Source organism: Motacilla alba, chromosome 13 (genome assembly GCF_015832195.1).
Source record: "Motacilla alba alba isolate MOTALB_02 chromosome 13, Motacilla_alba_V1.0_pri, whole genome shotgun sequence".
NCBI classification, from domain to species: Eukaryota; Metazoa; Chordata; class Aves; order Passeriformes; family Motacillidae; genus Motacilla; species Motacilla alba.
Window position 1 is genome coordinate 18,015,198 of NC_052028.1, and position 19,248 is coordinate 18,034,445.

General features: G+C 53.4%; 1 protein-coding gene across 2 annotated transcripts in view; it reads right to left on the reverse strand.

The window, feature by feature from the left end:
* Positions 1-19,248, reverse strand: part of PPP2R2B (protein phosphatase 2 regulatory subunit Bbeta) — a 61,517-nt gene that overhangs the window by 20,697 nt on the left and 21,572 nt on the right. The window lies entirely within an intron of this gene.

The following is a 19,248-nucleotide window of genomic DNA, read 5'->3' on the forward strand; positions in this document are numbered from 1 at the left end:
CCTGGCACCCAAGAATCTCTCTAACAGTGCAAAGAAGCCTCACTGTGTGAGGAAAACCAACAGCTGCTCCAGGGTGCCCCGGAACACTCTGCTGCCAGGAGACCCAAGCAGCCCCAGCACAGCCCCAGCTCTGGGTGGGGTGGGAGAGGTTCTCAGGTGCTACCCCAGTTAACAGCCCAGGTTGTGGCAGGACAGACCCTCTGCACGTACACCTGAGACAACCACAGACCATGGTCCACAGAGCACAGCAACTTCTTTTAAGAAATCACAGAATATTCTGAGTTGGAAGGGATGTGCAAGGGTCACTGAGTCCATCACCCACGTGACTGTCCCATACGGAGACTGGACTCACAGCCTTGGCATTATGTGCACCATGCTCTAACCAACAGAGCTAATCTGAGGGGCTTAAAATCAAACTGACTGAGAGGTGGGCAGTTACTGAAACCCACAGCTTCCTGAATTATTGTTTTCTCTATTTACTATTCTTTTCTACGTTATTCATCTTGCGTGCACACACGGGCTCATCAGGGCAGCCCTCTGTGACTCCCCGCTGTTCCCAGAGGGGTCAGAGGACAGCACTGGGGCAGGGACTGGCAGCAGCCTGCCCTCCTGCACCCCTGCCCGTGCCTCCCCCCGCCCTGTGCTCGGCTGCTCCCCTCACCCACTGCCTGTGCTGGCTCACACTGCCAGAGCATTCCAGGCAACTCATCCGACTGCTCTGTCCCTTGGCTCACGGCAGGATTCAGCTGCCAGCCCTGTGCCAAGAGGCTTAGCTGCACAGCAGACACAACCTCCTCAAAATGGCTGCTTTGGGCTTAGGAATAGCGATGGAAAATCCAAGTCCATCTGCAAAATACACCCTTAAAAAAAATGAGACTTTGTAAAAAGCAGCTGAGCACTGATCAAGTCCTCCACCCTTTCCACATTAAAACCTTTAAAAACTCCAATGATTTCTGCCACAGAACTGTCTGGGCAGTTCTCATGCTTGGGCATAAAGGCACAAGCAACCCAAAAAGTGGCCTGGTTCCAAAATACCTTCTGAAAACCTATGATTTCCAGGGACATCACTGCTTGCTGAAAACCTGAACATCTGACAGAGGAAGATACTCACAGATGGTAACAATACCGAGCTCCTACTATTTACAAGATCTTTATCTGCAGCAGGACCACAAGAGCTGCTTTTCTCCAAAGGTAAGGCTGTGCTGAGCACTGCAGCAGCAGGTGTGACCCTCAGCACGCACCCGTGTCCTGGGGATGCTGCCCTGCACGCCCAGGAAACTCCGGGGTGCACACCCCTGCACTTCTCCTCCCACAGACGAAGGGTCGGTGTGCAGACACCGGATGGATGCTTTCCAGCACACTTCATGTGCCATGCAGTCTGTCTTTCTGGTCATCTTGCTGCAGCCATCTGTTAGCTGATCAGCAAAAACTATTAACTGTTGAAAAATTTTAATTAGAAGTACCCAAATGTCAGCTAAGTGAGTAAAATTCAGAAGCAGCCATCTTTGCTCTCACGTAGAGCAGCTATTTTCAGCTTACAACCCAGTTTTGTTGCCATCTTGCTCTGATGTCATTCTCTGTCACATTATTCCAGTTTGGTGCCCCTGGAACAAGCCCCTTGGCTGAACACGGGAGGCACAACGTGCACCCTCTGCGACAGGAGCTTCTCACAGAAAGCTGGCCCTGGGCTCCACAGAGGATCACAACACACATTGCACACCTGCAGACTCCAGGGATGGGGCCCGTGGGCAAACCTGGCCGGGGCGGCTGAAGGAGCTGCCCGCAGGTGAGTAATGAGCTGCCCGCAGGTGAGTCAGCCCGGGAGGCAGCACCGAGACACAAGCACGGCTGGGTCAGCAGGGAGACACAGTGGCTCTGGCACACGAAGGGGAATGGGGGGAGGCAAACGGGGAATGTGGCTGGTGGAGTGTGAACACCTGCATGGGAAGCTGACCCTTCTCTGCCACAGTCCCCCTCTCTGCAGTGAGCACCCAGCAGCCACACCCGTCAGAGGGGTGGCGTTTGAAAAAATGTTCTTAACTCCAATTCTACAGGAAAGCAAACACACCAACACTGTGCAGACAGTCCCTGGCATGTGTTGCACAGATTTGAATTTAATCAGCCAAAGATGGCTTAGTCCAGCACCTGGGGCTGTTCTAAGGTGGCAGCACAGTGGGCCCGGGGCAGGCAGAGCTCTGGGCTGTGCCACCCCCACCTCAGTGCCCACGTCTGGGCAGACGGGACATTTCAAACTGACATCAGCCACCACAGTGCTCTGCCAGCAGCATTTCCCTGCTCTGCCCCAGTCAAGCCCCAGTGCCCACAGACCCCTCTGGGAGGTGGCACAGCCTGTCAGCACACCCCACTGCCCTCCCGGTGCCGGTGCCACCCGGGGCTCTCCGGGATGTGCCCCGTGTCCAGAGTGCCAAAAACACCCGCGGCAGGTGGCCACTGTCACATGTGGCTCAAGGCCACTGCCTGCCCCTGTCAGCACTCCTTGCTGGGGCACGAGCCCTTCGCAAGGCTCTGCAAGAGTCACAGTAACCCAGAGCCCCTGCGTGGGGCCAGACCGCCACACAGGCTTTATCTGCTTCCTCTAAAACTCATCACAAACTAAATTTTCTGCCGACTTCAACATTTCTTCCCTTGGAAGACAGATGTCTGTGCCATCATTTTCAATCTGCTCCTGGAAGAGCTTGTCTCAAGACATTTTCCTCGCAGTATTTTAATTAAACTTTCTTTCTTTCAATTTAGTTGGGTTCATTAAGTGATGTCCTGAGCCGCTGAAATGAATTGCTTAAAAGTGATTTGTGCAGCAGCTTGAAGGAGCAGATTGCAGCTATAAATGAGCCTGCCTTTGAACTTTACAAGTTTTGCCACTTGGGGTGCAGAAAGCACCCAAATGCCTCAGGTCCCTGAGGAAGGCACGAGGTCTCTGTGGGCAAGGCAGCATTCCTGGCTCCTGCTGGTAAGTTACAGAGAGTGAAAAACACTTGTTTATAAACTGCAAGTGTAAATAACAAATATTTCTGCTTGAAAAATAACAAATTTCATATATACAGCTATCTTTAGTGGAAGCAAAACCCTTGTTTGTTACTGGGAATAAATTCTGGGATGTTAGAGGCTTCCAAATAGAAGCATGGACAGTCACTAGATCCAGTGAAAACCCTCTTCCCATCAGATGGGATTTAATTACGTTGATTCTGACAGGGAATTAAAAGCCTTTGCTGGAAGCTCTTTTTCTGGTGTCAGGGCTGTATCACTGAAGCCAAACATGGTGCTTCCCCAGGCAGGATCAGTGGAAAATATTTTTGACAAAACTGTTGGGCTCAGATAATCTTGACATTGTTCATCCACCACAGGGCAGGGACCAGAGTCGGAGCTGAACCTGGCTGTTCCCAGCGAGGCCTTATCACCAACACAGCCACACACCAAAACCAGCTAGAGTGCACGGAAAAGTGATTGCTCTGTTCTAAACCAGTGGGAAACGCGGAGACAAGCAGAGGCACACAGAGGCCAGGCAGGGGCAGGGAGCTGTCGCTTGCCCAGACATGGCACCAGCTCTGCCAGCAGCTCCACGAGCAGCCCCACAGCCAGAGCAGCAGCTCTGTGGAACACCCAGCTCTCGGGCCACCGAGGCTCCTGCTGAGCAGTCTGTGATTCTGCCACGAATCTGCTGTCACAGGCTATGCCTGGTTCTGCTTCAAGCGGCTGCCTGCCCAGCCTTACCGCCCATGTCCACGGGGAGCAGGGGCTCTCAGCTTTTGTCCTGGAGCACAGCAGCTCCCAGCCGGCCGCAGCATCAGGCAGAGGACACAGCTAGCACGGGGCAGCCCTTTGAATGAAGCTCTGGTCAGTGATTGTGACTCCACTTTAATCACAGGTGAATGGTGTGACACCAAGGCATAACGATCCTGAATACAAGGCTGTTGCTGACATGAGAGGAGTGGGGTGAGTGTAAAAATTACCTGGATGCAGCAGGAGAAGGGTTAGTGAGTGCTCCTGCAGCACCCACGGTCAACACCCAACAGACATAACAATACAACATCCAGCAACTTCCACCAAAAAGCTGCAGTGATAAACAGTATGTCTTACAGACCTCACCTTCTAAAAATGAGGTGAGAGCTGGGTACTTAATCTCTTTTCCTCCTCACGTTGTCAGCGAGAAAGCAGGTTACTGGAAGTTACCTGACATTAGGCAACACTGCTTCTGTACACCATCCATGGTCTGCCCAATACTTATCCAAGAACAAGGCACTGGGCTGCGCTCTCTGCTCCTGCCTGCTGAGGTTCACCAGGACAGAACCCCACTGCTGGAGCTCAGCTGCCTCAGTCACACACAGCTTAGCTCAGAGCTCCCCACCAAACACACATCAGCCAACACACATCAGCCTCTGGGCACTCGGAACGTCTCTGCCAGCCCAGCCTGGCCTTGGCAGGTCTGGCGGGGTCTGGAGCGCTGAAGGGATCGGGACAACCTCTGCTGCAAGGAGGGCTCGGTGCCATGAACCTCCACAGCCAGCTCGGGTGGCGAGAAGCAGCATCCCAGCACTGCATTTGGCACCGGCCCACGCCAGGCAGGTGGAGCAGCAGTGCCACTGACGAGAGACACGCTGCCCGCCAGCATCCTCCTCACACAGGCACAGCCAGCAGCAGCCTCCAGCAGGGCAGGGAAGGGAGAGCTGGGGAACAGGAGATGGTCTCACATCCCAGGGCAGCCGCTGCCGCTGCGGTGACGAGGCAGTGCTTCATCCCAGGCATGGGGAGCCCTGCCCCGGGCACACGGAGCAGCATCCCTTCTGCAGAACAGCCGTGGCTGCAAGGGCAACTGCGGGACCCTCAGCACGGATGCGGGCCCTGCCCGTGTGCCCAGGTGCGTGCTGGGGGTAAGGGTGTGGATTTTAACAGTTCTGCTGGAAAGCTGCTTCCCATTCTGATAGAAATCTAGGCATTACTTAATTCAAAACAGAAAACAAGCTGCACTGTGGGCTGGGCTTCATTCAGAAGGGGAAAAAGTGAAAATACTAATTAACCCCAGTTGTTGGAAGAACACCCTGCAGAAACATTATTCAGAATGGGTCACAAATCATAAAATAATAATAATAAAAAAGCCACAATGCTCTGGGGACATTAAGCGATTACAGAGAGTTGTTATTTGGCTGATTTTCACACTTCATTAGCATGTGCATAATTTAACAAGTGAACGTGCTGAGGGCTGGCAACACATAAGAGCCACTTTCTTGAAACACGAACTGTAAATTGGGACACCACAGTTAGGGGCTTGTTTTAAATCATGATGGAAAAGCAATGGACATCCATTCCAAGCCTTCAGCAGAAGAAATGGATGTTTGGGGACCACAGGCCGAGCAGAGAGGTGCTATGGGAAGGTAGCTGCCCCTTTGGACATGGCCCAGAGAGCCCAGCTTCACACGGCTGGGAGCCACCTCAAAGCCATTTAACACAGAATTAGGTAAACCTGGATAAAAACAACACAGTGAGTCTGTGACCTTCTACTGCTCCCACCTGTCTGGCACTCACCACAGAGCAGTGGGGACGGCACTGAAGCAGGGGGCGGACAGGCTTTGGGAGTTACCATCAGAACAGGCAACCTTCCAGCACACTCATTCCCCTTCCAGCAGGGAGAAACAAGGGCAGGGAACAAAGGCGATCTATCAGCACCAGGATGGCCACATCACATGGGAGGGGCAATGCCAAGACAAACCAGACTGCCCGGGCCCAGGCTGCTGCCAATCCTCGCTCCCCATGGTGGCCGAGAGCCCACGGGCATCCCACCCCGTGGCTGTGACACCGGGGGACTGAAGGCTCCACAGCCACCAGCCATGGAGCAGCACACCCTGCACCAGCAGCCCAGGGCACGAGCTGTCCATGGCAGGGCTCCACAGCACCTAGCAAGGCTGGGCAGGCACGGCAAGCACCGGCGTCCAGTGCAAGGAGAACTGAAGGCAAAGGGATGGTTCAGTTGAGGGAGAGATGAGACCTTTGCCAGAAAAAAAAAATCTCTTGCTCCTTTTCCCCACACTATGTGGCAGCCACATCTCTTACCACTGTTCCAGATTGTAATTTCCCCATATTTTAACAGAGATTCTGTTTATGAAACTGCAAGAGGATTTAGTACTTATGAATAATGCCATGAGGTCTGGGAGATGTTTCTTTATATGATTAACTGACCACAGGCCATTTGTTTTACAACAAAGAGGCTCAATGATCCATGCACACTGATTTATTCAGCCCCCACCTAATGCTGTGGCTGACATCTTCCTGGCACCCATATCTGCACAATGAGGGGAGGAATACAGACCATGAGAGCCTCTGCCCAGTGCTCTGCATGACAGTCCCTCAGCTGGGGCAGAACTGATGGGCAGGAGCCCCAGATCATGGCAGGGGAACCCAACTGCACACCAGGTTTCACAGGGAAGCAGGCCAGGGTTCTGCTTTCGAGTTCTCCCTAACGCTCTCCTCACTGGGGCATGGCTGCATGTTTCACCCACAGTTCTGATTTCAGATACAATATTTGCTGCAAAGATAACAGGTATTACAAAATAAACGAGGGGAGTCGATATCAGCCCTGTCCTGTCGGGTGCTGCTGACACTGTTTGCTGATGAAATACTGCTGCACTGAACAGTGCGTGAGAACTGGCAAGTGGATTTCACTCTGAATAGAAGTGGGACTGACAAATGTACTGTAATTGTCCAAATTGAACAGCTGATGGCAAGAACTGGCATCCTCCAGGTACCACATACTTTCTCTCCAGAAGCGCTCCTGCGTCCCAGGAAAGGATGCTGGAAACGTTACCTTCCTTCTGAATTTGGCTCTTAATAATTGAACAAGACATTATATGGCTACAGAAGAAGTCTGAGTTTCTCCATCCAGTGAAACACAGCAATGCCTGGTTGGCACTTAATGTTGTTTTGTTTTGCTGTACATAAGTAATGAGGAGTGAGGATGCAGTACTTTGAACTTTGGAGTATGAGCAAAGCTACAGTGAGAGTAATAAATTATGCAAAACTATTTGTGCTTGGAATGTTAATGTTTCAAGAGGATGCAAACAGGCACTTTTTAAACCTCTTCTAAAAACCCAAAGAAGCCTTGGGACCAAACCATATGGTTTAAGTCAGCGGCCTATAGCAAGCTTAATGCTTCTGCCAGCCAGCAAGGATTTGGGCAATTAGTTTATTAATGTGTTTATGTAAACAAAGAGAAAAAAAGTTGGGGAAAGTCTCATCCATTTCTCTCTGCCAAACTTATTGAGCATCATCAAACAGAGAAAATGCAAATCTAAAAAACTTTAAAACCCAACAAAGCCCCAGCCAGCCCCAGCACCCTGACAGGAGAACTGGTGATCCCATCACAGGTACAGGGCTTACAGTGTCTTACCAGAGCCATGAGGAATGGGCAAAATGGTCCCTTCCAACCCCAGGAGTCTATGGAACCTCAAACAGAAAACTACCATACCACTCATAGTTTATTATTATATTTGCCTGACTCAGGACAAGGAATGTCAATTAACCCAACTGCTTCTGCTTTGGGAGTGGGCCCTTCACACTTGGATAAAGGTGCCTATAAACAGCAGCATTTCTGCCTGCTCAGGCTGCGGGTCAGGTTTTATATGCTCTGAGAAGATTAACTTTATTCTTAGTGAAGAATTTAATTACAGGAAGCGATTAGCCAAGTGCTCCCAGTCAATACAGATGCAGCACACGCTGTGCGGGAGCGGGCACCTTTGCTCCTGTGCAGGAAGTCCAGAAACACTGACATTATTGCAAAGCCATTTGGGTTTTAAGTGACACCAGCCAGACCCGGATCTCCACAGGCCAATTACAACATGCTGACTTAAGCAACATTCAGCAGAGCTGGGAAACCAATAAAAAGGCAGCAGGAGGCTGAAAGTCCATTTTAAAATGCAGGAATACATCAGTTTATAGGCTTGTTTTCTAATTGCAACACTGCAAAAATCAATGGCTTTTGAAAAGTAAAAGAAACACAGAAAACTGCTTGCAAACTCTGCTAGTCAGAAAACAGCACTTGCTGATAAATGTAACTGTTTTCTCTGTCTTTTGGAGGACAGGACAAAAGAATGCCTTGAATATTTGCCATCTCCTGTAACCCTTTCCACTGCATGTTAATAACTGCAGCTATTCACTAAGCAAGAAAAAATTGTAATTAAATATACCTAAAAGAGCTTTCCAGCCTCCAAATAGCACTGCCAAGGACTAACAAAGGCCAAATGCAGCAAGCCAGCCCAGCTGCCTGTTAGCAGGCTCACACGGGAGGCAGCGCTGGTGGGAGCACACCACGGTGTCCACTGAGCACCCAACAGGGACAGCTCGCTGGGATGATATCATGGTGTGTTTTCCTACTGCTAATTACTACCCACACCTCCTCCCAGGCCTGCATGAGCACTGAGAAGGTTCTGGCTGGACCCACTGTTCATAGGTCCAGCAGCCCAGCAGCTGCTGCCCTGAGCTGATGCACAGGTTTTCCAGGGGCTTGCTTTCATTTGAAGGCCTGAGACTGCATGTGCAGAGGAAAAAACCCTTTTTCTGGCAAACCCCAGTCCTCTGATTTCACCACCTCATCAATAACTTTGCACATTGTCAGAAACAGATGGCAGGGAAAGAAAGAGGTTTGGTGAAGCAGCAGCTATCAGGAGACCGAGAACAAAGTGCCTCCCAAGTCCGGAATTCTGCTGTATACCAGTACCTCAGACCAGGGCACAGCTCCTCCCTGGAGCCAGGAAAACCACTCCCAGCCAGGGAAGTGAAAAGCACACATTCCTCAGCCCGGCAGCACCTCCACTGTGGGACAAAGCACTGCACAGCAGAGCTGGAGCTGCAGGGCCCTGTTTGGAGAGGAGGGCTGGCACTGGCCGTGCTCACTCCTGGGGTCGCTCCCCGAGGTCAAGCCACAGCCTGTGAACACGCTGAAGAAGTCAGGCAAGATGCTTTGCCCTTCCCCAGCAGGTGCTGGGACAGGGCAAGACACCCGGCCTGACACGGACAGACACTTCCTGCACAGGGGAACACGAGCACTCCTGCCCAGCTGCATCCCTCCAGAACACGCAAGGCACGGTGAAATCAATCTGAAAACAGCCTCACAGCTTCCTTTCTCCAGAGAAGCAGAGCCCTCCTAATTAAAGAAACAAAGCCTTTAAGAATAGTACTCCAAAGCCCTTCTGGTTGCCCAGGCTGCTTAGGCCCCTGGCAAAGGCAAACACACCAGACACGAGCACAATTTGGAGCAATTTCTGGCAGTTCTGGGCAGAATCTTTGCTCCTGCGTCTGAAGGAGGGCCCTGGCTCACCCTGCACCACTCCCCTGCTGCTCCCACATCAGCAGGTCCATGGCTGGACCCACCCAGTTGCCCCATGAGAAGCTGGGGAGCTGGGAAGGGGCAGGGGTGAGTGAAAGGAAAAGGCAAGAGTCGTGACTCCAAGCCCAGCAAGCAGAAGGTTCTCTAGAGGTAGTGACAAGTGCGTGTGTGCAGCCAAGCACACAGACATGCACGGGAGCAAGGGGAGACACAACTAACTATATGGGCTCTTCGATTCACAACTGCTCGTCCCTGAGAAAAGGGGTCCCCAAAATGCTTGTGAACATTCCTCTGTCCTGCTGCCTCCTTCCACAGGTAGAATAGCCCGTCAGAAAGGGGGAGATGGCATCTGCCTGCCCGAGAGGGAGCCTTGGTGCAAAGGGGACGCCTTGCACTGGGGCTGGTTTCGGCTCTTCACGGAGATGGTAGGACAGGTGGTGAGGCAAAGGCCTCGAAAGACAACATCCTTCTGCAGCACAGACATGTAGAACCACAGAGCTCCCATCCCTGCAAACCACGCAGGGCACTGGGACACAGCCAGAGATGACAGGGACGGGATCTCACACCTGTGTGTGGCAGACCAGGCACCATGGCAGTGCCCATAATCAGCAGGGAAGGGAACATGTGGGTTGGGATCTACAGGCCATGACACTCCCAGGCAACCTTCACCTGGAAACTGACAGCAGCATTTGGCCCTGAGAGCCTAACTTAGAGCAGGGCTAATTGTATTAAGGACCACACAGTGTATTGCTTTATTTGTAATGAGTTTTAGGCTTCAGAAGCTGAGAATCCCATCTGCAAGAACAGACTGTGGCAGGATTGATCTATTAATAGCCACTGGTACACACTTCCAGCTGAGGGACACAAGGAGGGAGGAGACAACCAGATGGAGATAATGCATTCGGGTGACACAAAGCCAAAAAAAGGATGATCCACTTCCCCACATCCTCACATACATCTCAGGCTTGCAGCAGGGAGCAAATGAAGTGTCACATGTGATTAACTCATAAACATCCTAATTAGAAAGTTCTTACATTCGATTAAATGTCCAAATATGACAAGACTTCAGTGTCCGCCCCAGAGCCCCACGCAAACAAGGAAACACGGCAGACTTCAGCTCCAACTTCAAAGCAAGACCATGCCCAGCCTGGCATCTGTAAGGTCCTGCTTATGAAGAGCTTTGGAGCTGCTAGTGAAGGTGTGTTGGATGAGAACCAAGAGCTGCTCTCCCTTCCATGCCACAGCCAGATCGAATTCTCAAGCGCCTGACTCAGGCTGACCTCCAGACCAGCCTGTCAGCAGAAACTGATGGCAATGATGAGGAACTCCGACCATCTAAAGATCCATGGGAGACAGGGATCTGGCCTCACTGTCACCAGAAACAGCCCCAGCTACAAGGTAATCTCTGCACAGCGTCATCTTCACAGCCTTGGGTGAATTCGACCATTTAGTGCCACAGGTACTGATCTCTGGCTTTGTTTTTATGCCCAATGTTTTTCTGCCTGATGACTTCCATCAAAAAGCTGAATACCCTGTTATGGCTGGAGCTGCTCCAGCAGTAACACCTCGCTGCTGCACATTGCAGGACTCCTAACGAAAAACATTGCATCAGGTTGCCAAATGAGAGTATGAAACAGGGTCCATAGCCAGATCTCTGCTGCAGGAGAGCTTGTGCTGAGCTCTACAGGGGCAGAGGGGCTTCTCTCAGGTACCTGCAGGATGCCAGCAGCATGACAGCCCATCAGCACTGGGTTTTCTCCATCACCACAACACACTTGCTGGCCGGAGTCCAGAGGCTCCCCACAGTGACTGTGCCTCCAGCCCCCCGGGCTGCTTTCCACTCAACACAAAGAACACAGCAGAGGCACAGCTCACAGCTCAGAGCACTGCTGAGCAAAGCCAGCAAAGCTCCTGGGACTCGCAGGCATCACCAGGGGCAGCAGGGTCCCATCGCTGCAGGACTCCAGCCATGACCTACAGATGGAAATCATGCTGGGGCTGGGGGCTGCACGAGCCCCCCGACCAGAGCCCTCACCTAAGGCCAGAGTGGAGAAACACCATCACCAAAACTTAGCCATACTCGACAGTTTGTCACTGCTGAGAGATGCAGGTCCCTGTTTGCTCTGGTGCCGTCAAACAGAGCAATTCTGCAGAAGGAAACTGCTGCAGAGATGCTTGCGAAGATTCTGATGGGACTCTGGCTTCTGCCAAGAAACCAGGCAAACAACCAGACTGCCCTGGATCCCTGCATGACTCGGATCCTCCAGCTGAGAGTGTTACCCGAACAGATCTTCCCAAGCAGAGGCAATCACAGGCAGACATCTGGCACACCATTCCTGCTGGCCAGAAATTTTCAATGGGGAACCAGTTACAAAGCAACACTGCTCACGCTGCTATTATAATTAAGAATCTGTCAGCCTGCTGAAACGAAGGCCAAGTTTATTTAGGGATTGTGAGGGAGGGCTCTCCAAAACAGCCTCTCTAATTCTCTCTCTTCCATTCCCCAGAGCCCACAGAGAGGCATGTTTCCACAGACACCTTGCCAGCTGAGGCTGGAGCAACCTCCGCCACTGCTGACATCTGCCTCCAGCAGCAGATCCCATCTCCTGCTCCAAAACAGCAAGTGCAAGCATCCCCCTAATCATTAGAGAGGTTTCCAGTGGAACTAGGAACAGCAGGCTTGTCCCAGCCACAGGCAGGTATAGGTGGGAGAGCTTCCTTCCACTGGTGCTCCTCCTGCCTCACGGGGCCATGCCATGCACCTCGCCTGCGGGACAGCACCTCCAGGACCTGCACAGTGGGACCCGTGGAGGCAAAGCTTGTTTGCTTGCCATTTCATGCTGGATGAACAGCCTCCCACCTGCCCATCTGGACACTGCAGGTCTCCAGGCACCTTTCACAGGGCTCCAGTGCCCCTGGAACACCACGCATGGGATGGGCACTGTTCCTGGCAGTAGGTGAGTGCAGGAGCTGCCCCACAAACATGGGAGAACGCCCGGCGATGTGCACTGTGTGCCTGTGTGAGTTTAATGTAGGAGCCAGGTGATACACAAGCTACAGCCTCCCCAACACTGGTCAGCATCTAGCACCCTCAGTCTGAGCTCTGTGCTGAGACTTGAGGGCTGCTGCCCCTGCACTCCCTGACCTCGCCCCTTCTCGCTCAGTACACCTGACTCAGCCTGCAAGGGAAGTGATCTGCCACCCCTGCTCCCCAGCTGCAAGGCTGGTGCAGGAATGGGCAGCCAGGCACTGGCACGTGGTGTTTGGTCAATGCCTGCACTCCTCAGGGAAGCTGCTGCTCCCTAGGGTCCAAGCACCTTGCCTTTACTCAGAGCTAACAAAGGCAATGCCAGGAAATGCCAGGTAACTCGGCACCGAGGCTGCCCTGCTCATCTCAGGGCTACTGGTGACACAGCCCGACACAGGCAGGGGCCCAAGCGCTGCCCCCAGCTCTGCCCAGGCAGCCGGGGGCAGCACACCACTGTAACACAGCTGCAGCCAGCCAGGGGACACCCAGAACACCGGCCTGGAGCTGGCTGACCGTCGCTGGGCACTCTTGTGGCACAGCATTGCTCCATCCCCAGCACAGCCAGGGCGCCAGGGCAGGGTGAGAGCAGGGCAGGAGCACAGGGCACTGACTGTAGAGCCACACCAGCTCAGCTCACACGTCAAATCACAACTGAGACACGTCTCACTTGCCATGAGCCTGCTATCAGCTGATGAGGACCCAGATTTCAAGAATGAAAACACCAAGATGAAACTTTAAAAATCCATTGGTCTTCCAAAGTCTACAACACCTTGAAAGTGAGCACATTTAGGGAGCCCTGCTTGTGTGGCTGTGTTGGGCTGGGTTCACTGAAGCCACAGCTGAACCTGAAGCCATCTGGGGGTCTGGGCTTCCCCCACTGTTGCAGATCTCAGCGAGCTCGTTATCAGCATTTGGAGAGGTTCAGCTTTGATACCCCTTGCACTAAAATGAGTTGCAGATCAAACCAGGCAGTCAACAGAATTTTTAAATTAAACTACAAAATTATTTAAAATCCCCTTTGAGGACGTTATCACAGGGTTAACACCCACTCTTGGCTTCAGATAATACAGCAGCAATAAATGGTAATGTGCTCTATGAAACATGATTTATTTTTGCTGAGCAGGCTTGGCATTATAAATCTCAGCACTCTTAACATTTAAAGTTGTTATTCTAATGACAAAATAGACATGAGGGAGATAACAGTCTTTATCTCCATTAATGTTTTATTGTTGTTCAGAGAATATGGATATGGACTGATCCAAGCATAGGAAAATCACAGCAATTTGTTTGCACATTGGGGAAGCTGAGATAATGGTTGTGTTTTATGACCACACCAGGGAATCAGCTGAAATGCAGGACAGAGCAGATCAAAATGAGGGATTAATCAGCTACTTTGGTTTCTGGTTTATATTCCAGTTACATTTCCATTCCCAGGACCTGCCTTAGCATGACATTGGAAGAGATGGTCCAACAGCTGACTCGTGGCACCCGAGGAAGTGAGGAAACAAGCTTTGAAGGAAACAAAAAGGCTGCAAACAGTTCTATGGACAATGCAGACTACCAGCACTGCCACGGAGGCAGGATCCTTCTGGGTATTCAGCTGCCTGGAAGCAGCTCTGCTCTCCCCGAGCCCGGCTGTCGGGGCCCCTGCAGCTTCACAGAGCTCCTGACCTGCCTGGCATTTACCTCCTTCCCAAGGCAGGCATTTACCTCCTTCCCTCTGTAAGCTGAACCTGAAACAGGGAGCTGGAGCTGCAGTGAGGGCTGTGCTGCTGGAGGAGTAAGCAGAGAAGAGCTGAAAACCAAAACAACAGAAACCCCAGACAAGCCACACAGCCACCTGCCCCATCCCGGGACCCCCTGGGCCAGACAGGGCAACCCTTTCCCCTCAAGAAATCAGGGGCATAATGCACCAGGGAAAAACATCAGCCAGTGCTGCCCTCAACGAGGACATTGACTCCAACAGTCACACCTTTTCTGGGAGGGTGGCAGGGAGCTGAGCTGGGGACAGCATTCCTGACAGCACACAAACAACACACCAGTGTGCACACACCTGGCCTCCAGTGCCCAGGTGCTGGGGCAGGGGGCCACGGTGGCATCTCAGCCTTTCCCGGAGCGCTGGGGTCAGGCCCAGGCCAGTTCCAGGTTTGCTGTGCCTCAGCTGCCCCTCTTCAGGGCAGGGCATCACCAGCTCCCCCGGCCGCGGGGATTTTGGGAGGGCTGCAGAGAGCTCAGGTGCCGCTGCCCAGGCTGCCCGCCGCCCGGCAGTCACCGCAGCTCTGCACGGGGATGCTGAGGCGAGAAGCCCGGGGGTGTTTTGGTCAGCGCTGGCTGCCCGGTGCCCCGGCCCGTGCCTGGGCTGCCCGGGCGCTCCCCGCGGAGCCCGGGGCTCTCTGGGCGCTGCCCGGGGCTCTCTGGGCGCTGCCCGGGGCTCTCAGCGCTCTGCCCTGGCTCTCCCCGCGGAGCCCGGGGCTCTCCCCGCGGTCTGCCCGGGGCTCTCCCCGCGGTCTGCCCGGGGCTCTCCCCGCGGTCTGCCCTGGCTCTCCCCGCGGAGCCCGGGGCTCTCAGCGCTCTGCCCGGGGCTCTCCCCGCGGTGCCCGGGGCTCTCTGGGCTCTGCCCGGGGCTCTCAGGGCGCTGCCCGGGGCTCTCAGCGCTCTCTCCCCGCGGTGCCCGGGGCTCTCTGGGCTCTCTCCCCGCGGTGCCCGGGCCCCGTGCCCGCAGCCGGGGCTTTGTGCCGCCCAGCGCACCGCAGCGAGCGCCGCCCCGCCGCGTGGGGAGCAGCAGCGAGCAGCAGCCGCTATTTTTAAGCTGCCCGATCAGCATCCTGCCCGGTCAACACGCCTCGGCTCCACTGCGTGTGCCGGCAGCGGGGCTCCCCTCCGCACAGCCACACGCACCCCGCACAGCGGCGAGGGGAGGCACCAGCGCTTCCCAGTGATCCAGCACCTGGCGCCTACATTCTCAAAGGATTCTTTCCACAAGCGTTTATTCCCCCAGCCAATCACTGACAAGCAGGCCTGGACTCAATAATCTTGGAGGTCTTTTCCAACCTCAATGATTCTATGATCCTGAGCCTGCTGGCAGGGGTACACCTCTGCTCCAGCTTGCAGAGCTTGGGAAGGTGATGATTACCTTGTCTGCCACGGCGTAAGCCCTTCCACCTACTGCCCTTCCAGGCACCAGATCTCACCAGATCCTCTGGGAGGTGTCAGGGGTTTGGCATAGCCCTTGCTCCCACAAGCAGCCACAGGAGCAATCTGCTGGGTCAGACAAGGAGCACATCCCGCCCAGCCCCCTGCCTCCAACAGACCACAGGAGATACACAAACAGGAACCATGCAACGTTAGCACCAATGTTCTCCTACCCTCTGCAACGTTCAGCTCGGGGGGCTCATCAACCAGAGGTGGTGTCTCTATATTTAGTAAATCTTGACCACTCCACCAAGGCCCTCCATTCCATTTTAAAACCTGGTGGCGAGGCTGTCCTGGCTGGCACCCCAAGGATGACCTGCAAGCCCCCACAGCACAGCTCGGGGTCCTGGGCTCGAGGGCCTGACCAGCGCTGGGTTCTGGCCTGCTGCAGCTGGTCCCCAGAACACGCAGACCCCACAGCAACAGGGGCCAGGGTAACTCCAGGCTGTGAGGCCAGACCCCTCTGCGTGCTGTTGGTGCCTGCTGGGGGTGACCCAGCTTCCCCCAGCACTGGAGAGGCAGCAGCTTGGTTCTTGCACAGAACTGAGGAGACAGATGCAAGCCATCACCAGTGACCAGGCACCCTCCTCACAGTCCATCTGCAGTGGGTCAGTCACATCATTACCTGCTCCCAGTGCTCTCAGTAATCTCTAGATTACAGAGTCCCTAGGCACATCTATTCTCTCATTAATCTGTAGATTAAAGCATCCCCAAATCGGCTTTGACGTAGAGCATTGCAAACAGTTGAGTTCTGCTGTGCTTCTGCAGCAATCCCGTACTGGACAGAAAAAGGGATGGACCCACATGTCTGTGGGTCTTTCCCACCCGGGGGAGCACAGGCCCAGGAACAGGAAGGGATGTCTGAACACGGTACACGTGTATAAAAAAAAAGCAGAAAGAATGCGACTGTGTTTCATAACCAAAGTACTCATGTGATAAAACAACTTCACAGAGGTTCCCGGATTAATTAAATCTCAACCCGGATGATCTCCAAACAGCAACTTGCATCGTTTGCAGCAACAGAAATACCCAACAGCTCTTGCCCTAAACAGCACTGGGAAATGCTTCACTTGGTGCTTTCCTGGAGACTCCATGCAGATTTTTAAAAAAGCAACCACCGTACCACAGAGAGCTCGAGGCAAACTTCCCTGGGCAGAGAGGCACCAGGGCCCCTTCCTGCAGCACGGTAGCAGGGCAGGGATACAGGCAGGATGGGACTGCCTGAGATGCTGACAGAGCTACAGAGGGAGTAACAAGATTAAAGCAGGAAAAGGAAATAAAGGCTTAGTGATAGATTTTGCAACAGCAAAACCTACTCGGTTTGGGAAACACTCCCTCAGGAGATTAAAGACTTGCAGGGGCATTAGCCAGGCCCAGGGAAAGGGTGCGGGGCATGCAGTGGCCCAGGAGTGGCTGCAAGTGCCATGACTGTGCTGCCCAGCAGGGTCAGCCCTGGCACATCCCCAAGGCCATGCAGCTCCAGCAGGGTCAGCCCCGGGCCTGCAGGGGAGAAGGTCCCTTGGCAGAGCCATTGGGAAACGCATGGGACATCCCTCAGGGCATGCCGGGATGGTCCCCTGTAGTGGCCCACACCACGGCCGTGGGACATGAGTACTCCCAAGGATCCTTCTCCAACAGCACAACCACCTGGCCACGGCCACCTCCCCATGAAGGACCCTTAAGGCCACATCTCCAACAAGCACATCTAGAAGTGGAGGCTGCTCCACTGGTTGTTTGTATTCAAATGTCTCAATTTGTCCTACTTTTGGCTGGGCACTCAGCAGAATTGCCAATAAAGATAGATTTAAGCAAAACAAGAACAAATCAAGCATATTTTCTGGACATTTTTCATGTGAGATCTGCCATTCTGCAGCAGTGCTCTGAGATGTGAGCTGGCATTGCCCTGGAACCCACTGGCCCTGCTCCCTGTGCCCGGCAGACCTTGTGACACAGCTGGGGACTGGGCTGCACCTCAGCACCTCCCTGGCAACCCGAGCCGAATTTGTACAAGGGCCCCGTTTCTTCTCTGCAATACTCTGAGCTGCACAAGAACAAGGCATTCAAATGTGCACTTGTGAAATACCATCCTCACCCCACATTTGCATGAAAATACCAGACCTATTTAAGTGACAACGACACTTCACTAAAGCAAATTACATAACCGGCTATTTCCCTCAGCTGACACACCAGAGACACCTTCATTTCCAAAGCAAGTCTGCACTTGCTGCACAGCATTTGGAAGGATTTTCTTCTTTTTCAACCAGATACCACAGCGTTCAGGCATGTGCTGCTTTCACATGTAGGAAAAAATAAAACTCAATTATCTAAATTTTGTATCTTAGCAGAATCTACCATTTCAAAGTGCAGTCAGCCTCCCTCTAGCAGAACCACTGCATAGAGTCAGGAGCTCTATACAGCACGAGGGGAAGGAAAACTCCCAGCTGATACACAGCCATTAAATCCCCCCCTGTACTTCCCCCTGCCCTGCCACGGCAGCAGGGATCACACCGGCAGATTCAGGCATCTACTGCACAAATGTCTGTCTGTTTCATTTCTGCCGAGAGGATTGCTATGGTTCCCTGGTACGACGCACAAGGTCCTTCTGGAAATGTCAGCATACAGCCACAGATTACAGACACACTGGATCTTACCACTGAAAATCCCCAGCCTTCCCAGGGTCACTGGCAGAAATCACTGCGGGCTCACCTCAGCCCTCCACCCTTCCCCACCAGGACACCTGAGCTCTCAGCAGGTCACCACGAGGTAGCTATAGCCTCATTTCACATTTGCTGGCTGTTGCAGCTGCCTTTTAGAATGCAGCAACAGCAAAATCATCCTTCAGAGAGCCCAGCACATGGTGATGCGAGCCAGACAGCTGGGAGGGATGGGAGCTCTGTCCCACCCTGGCTACAGCACCCTCCTGGAAGCACTGGCCCATACCACCCCTCTCAGCAGGAACGGCCCGTGTGGGCTCCACAGGTCCATCCCTCAGCCCCAGGGCAGGTCTGCCCACTCAGCCTCACAGAGCAGCGGCCCCTGGCCCCACAGGATGTCCTGCCTGCACATCCAGCCCACACTCTGAACCTCCCAGGCAGAGCAGCAGAGCCAGGGATGCCCCGGGACAAGCCCTCCCCAGCACCTGGGGGCTGTCACACTGAGCACTTGCATTCCAGCTACACACAAGCAACACAAAAAACCATTTCTTTGGCTCATCAGGTATTCAAAGCTTTCCATTACTATATCATGCCAAATATTCTCCACTATATAAATCCTCCTTTAGCCATGTGACAAAATTCTCAAAGTCTGGCTTCCTCTAAGTCTCATGAGGATGACACAGTAAGTGAAAGCCTCTGGCTACTAATTAAGCTACGAATAAGCCTGCTCAGACTCCGGTATGGAGCCTGGTTTTTGAAGCCTCTCGAAGGTGTCGGTGCTACCAGAAAGGGTGGGTTTGCTTTACATCAGCTGCACTTTCCTCCTGGAGCCAGAGAGCAAAGGGAGGTTGTGACAGAGCTGATGTGAAGTTGACAGCTCTTCAGCTACCAGGGAAGATAGCCGAGGCAACAGCAGCCCCATCCCCATCCCTCCTTCACCCCTGGCTGCTGGAGCTGCCTTTGTGGTGGCTGCAGCAGCATGTGCAGGCTGAGCTCTGATGCCTGAACCGAACATGGCCACACCATCTTCTCTGCTCTTAAGC